The following is a 3,869-nucleotide window of genomic DNA, read 5'->3' as shown; positions in this document are numbered from 1 at the left end:
GGCAACCAAGTTTCAGGAAGATCTAGAACTAAGACCTGAAAAGCCATTGGAAGCACAGATGGTAATGTCTCTTCATTTCTCTCCTTGTTTCACTACATACACCTACTTTTTTCTTCCCTCTCTTTAACTATCTTTCTCTGGACTGTTCCTCTGCTTGAGTTTTCACCACATCATTCACAGCCATAAAGAATTACCAGGTGTCACTGAATCCCACCTCCAAGTTCCTAGTAGTGAAACTCTGGCTCACCTTGGGTTTACCTCTTTCCAACCTCCAACAGTGACAGAGGATTGGTATCCATAACTCAAGCATGGCTGCCAGATCCTCTCCCTCAGAGGGGAACATGAGCTGGAAGATCATCCAGAAGGCATCTGCCACACCAGGAAAAATGTGAGATTCCACAGTCACCACACACTGAGAAATTTATCATTCAAGATGCAGGTAAGTTACAAGTTTCTCTCCTGGAAAGCAATAGAAAGGAAGAATAATACGATTAATAATTCAATGCAACATCTCTCTCCATCTAAACTTTAGCACTAGAGTAGCATTTTTTGAACTTTCTGGTCTCAATGCTCAGTCACGATCTTAATAATTAATAGCCCCTGAGACTAGGAGGTGGTATGGTGATGAAGGTACTAGATTTTCATGTTTGACTGTGTTCAAGTCTTGGACCAGGTGGCTTGAAAATCACATCAGGCACTGCAATGTGGCCATCCTTCTTGGGGGGGTGATTTCTCACTTTCCCTCTCTCTGGCAGGCACATGTATCCTGTATACAAAATAAATAAATAAATAAATAAATGTCCCAAAGAACTTTTGTTTATGAGGTTATATCTATTGATATTTATAGTATTAAATGTTAATACTGTAAAATTCTTGATTTATTTGTTCATTCATTTTAAAATAAAAATTAACACATTAAATAATATGTATTTATGAAAAATAGTTGTATTTTCCAAAACAAAAAATTACTTGGCTAGTACAGTAGCATTGTTTTGAATTTTCATAAATCTTTCTTGATGTCTAGCTTCATAGACTAGATATATACTCATGTCACCTACTTTCTCTCTGTTGTGATCTCATACATCATGTACCTTCTGAAAAATTCCACAGTATGGTCTTGAAATATAAGAAAAAGGAAAGCAAGAATGTCTCAGTCTTATTATGAAGATGCTTTTGACCACATATGCCACTGAGAATCTTTTTCCATTGGTCTCCAGACCACGCTGAGAACTGCTGCACTGGAGATTGTCTGTCATCTGCATGTAATAGACATCTAAGTTAAACAAACTGTTTGGTTTTATAGGAATAGCTTCTTTCTGTCTCCATATAAACAGACTCAGCCAATTTGACTCACTACATTAATCACATTAATTTGATTAATCTATGAGTCAATTAAATTTGATTAATTTAATTGATAAATATATAGGATGTGGCAGTTACTGAAAACAACTTTGCCGAAGAGCAGATCTGAAATTAAAACCTGGCTCCTTCACAAGTTAGCTGTGTGATGTAAAGCATAGCCTTAAAGCCTCAGTATCCCCATTTTTATAAAGGAATGATGATGACACTTTTACTTGGGGTGTGAAGATTTAATGAAATTGTAGCAAAATGCTTAACATAATACCACATATTAGGAATATTTAATACATTTGCTGTTCTTTTTTTTTTTTTTTTTGTTACTTAGCACATCTGTGCTTAGTCATTAACTATGAATCTCTCCTGGGCCAGCCAGCGGCGTGGAGGTTAAGGCTGCTAGATCACACATGGTCGATTGTGCAGTTCAAGTCCTGGACTTGGCAGCTTGAAAATATGTGTATGTAGGGTCAGAAGGTGACTTGATGGTTAAGGCACTGGACTCCCACATGGCCAACTGCAGTTCCTGTTCTGGACCTGGCAGCTTGCTTTCTCACTTTCTGCTCTCTCGTCAAATTAAATAAATAAATGAAATGAAATAATTATTTTTTAAAAAGAAAGAGAAGAAAGAAAGAAAAAGGAAAAAAGAAAGACAAAAAAGAAAAGAAAGGAAGAGGAAGGAAGGAAGGAGAGAAGGAAGAAAAAGAAGAAAGAGAGTGAAAGAAAGAGAGAAAGAGAAAGAGGAAGAAAGAAAGGAAAAAGAAAGGAAAGAAGAGAAAGAAGGAAAAAAGAACAAAGGAAAGAAAGAAAGAAAAAGAAAGAAAGAAAGAAAGAAAGAAAGAAAGAAAGAAAGAAAGAAAGAAAGGAAGGAAGGAAGGAAGGAAGGAAGGAAGGAAGGAAGGAAGGAAGAAGGAAAGAAAGAAGAAAGAAAGAGAGAAAGGAAAAAGAAAGAAAGAAGAAAGAGAAAGAAACACAGGTGTGTACATGCCCAAATCCTGAGAGGAAAATGGAGAAGGCATTGCAGCACGGCCGCCCCCATGGGGATGTGTACCCACTCCCTTTCATCTCTGTCTCTCTCCAGCGAGTGCAGGTGCCCTACAACAAAATTTTTAAAAATAGATCTCTATGTTTAGAGAATTAGTCCTACAGGTGATAGCTTATGTCTTATATTCTAGGTGTCCCCAACCTACAGAAAAACATACCAAATAACTACGCCATTAAGATGGCTATTGGGTGCACAATGTTCTTGGGGCAGCTCGAGAAGGAAATCTGAGGTCACTCTGTCTTCACATGGCCAACTTAAAAAGTCACCAGTTTCTCTAAGGTGTTCTGGAGGATGCCTTTAAGGGACTAGATGGAAAAACTCAAAATATATTTAGACTTAGTTATAGTCATCCTAAATTTATTCCCAAACTTTATTTTGAACCTTGAGCTACAGATTTGTTTCTTGGAGTCTTAAATAAATTCTATCTTTGGGCTTAAAAAAAATATAGCTTTCTGATTGGTTACTAGCAAATTCACCTGTTCTATCTAAATATTATTTTCATCTGTCCCAAATTAACAGAAAAAAAGGAAATGAGAAAGAAGGGGTTTAAAATTTCTTGTGTAGCTTTTGGGGCCTCATCAAATCCCACATAAAATATTAAGTAGTTAGAGAAAATGGATCCCTAAGTCCCTGAGTCCCTCTCTGGCTTACCTACAAATTTCTTTACCCTCGTTTTGGGTTTGTTTGTTTGCTTGCTTGTTTGTTTTTTAGAGAGAGATTTTTGCTATAGAGTGCATGTGCTTGCTGGAGAGACAGAAAGAGAAACAGAAAGCAAGAAATCGTCCCCCAGGGGCATGGCTGCACCACAATCCCTTCTCTTACATTCTACACACACACACACACACACACACACACACACACACACACACAAACCCACACATGGCATGAGTTCTAAGTCACCAGGTGCAGGACTCCAACTGCAGTCAACTACAGGAGAGTCCAGCGATGTAACCATTACGCCATTTGCTGGCCCCACGTTTGTATTTTTAATTTGCTAGAGGATGAATGTGCTCTTTGGAAAGGAACAAACAGAGATGGGGAGAGATAGAAATAGAGACAGAGAGAAAGAAAGAGAAAGTGAGAAAGCACCTACCATGGGGAATGATCACATCACAACCCTTTCTCCTCCATTTCTCCCTCCTTTTGGGATTTTGGGAATGCACACGCATGTGCCCGATGTCTCTTTCAAGCTGCTATGTCCAGGACTCCAACCATGCAGTTGGTCATGTGGGATCCAGCTGCCTTAACCACCATGCCACCAGCCAGCTCTGAAAATATGTAAGTTATTTAATTTTCTTTACCCAATACCAGTATTTCCTTATAAAATGAAATAGAAAAATATTTCCTTGAGCGCATGCTGGGTGGTCACAGGCAGTAAGTCTTTTACAAGAGACAATTATTTGCCTAAGACAGAACAGGATAACATGTTATGTGGCCACTAATAAGTTTTATCCAGGTTCTGCTCCCCACT

At 38.3% G+C, this 3,869-nt stretch overlaps 1 long non-coding RNA gene across 1 annotated transcript in view; it reads right to left on the bottom strand.

Annotated features, from left to right (window-relative positions):
• Positions 1 to 250: 250 nt before the first annotated feature.
• Positions 251 to 3,869, bottom strand: part of LOC114006882 (uncharacterized) — an 89,579-nt gene continuing 85,960 nt past the window's right edge. Inside the window, exon 3 of the long non-coding RNA XR_003548546.1 lies at positions 251 to 459. This is a non-coding gene — a long non-coding RNA (uncharacterized LOC114006882). The remainder of the gene's footprint in view (positions 460 to 3,869) is intronic.

The sequence above is a fragment of the Tupaia chinensis genome, unplaced genomic scaffold (genome assembly GCF_000334495.1).
Source record: "Tupaia chinensis unplaced genomic scaffold, TupChi_1.0 Scaffold000097_1, whole genome shotgun sequence".
NCBI classification, from domain to species: domain Eukaryota; kingdom Metazoa; phylum Chordata; class Mammalia; order Scandentia; family Tupaiidae; genus Tupaia; species Tupaia belangeri.
Note: the sequence above shows the minus strand (reverse complement) of the source record. Positions and strands in the feature narration are given on the sequence as shown.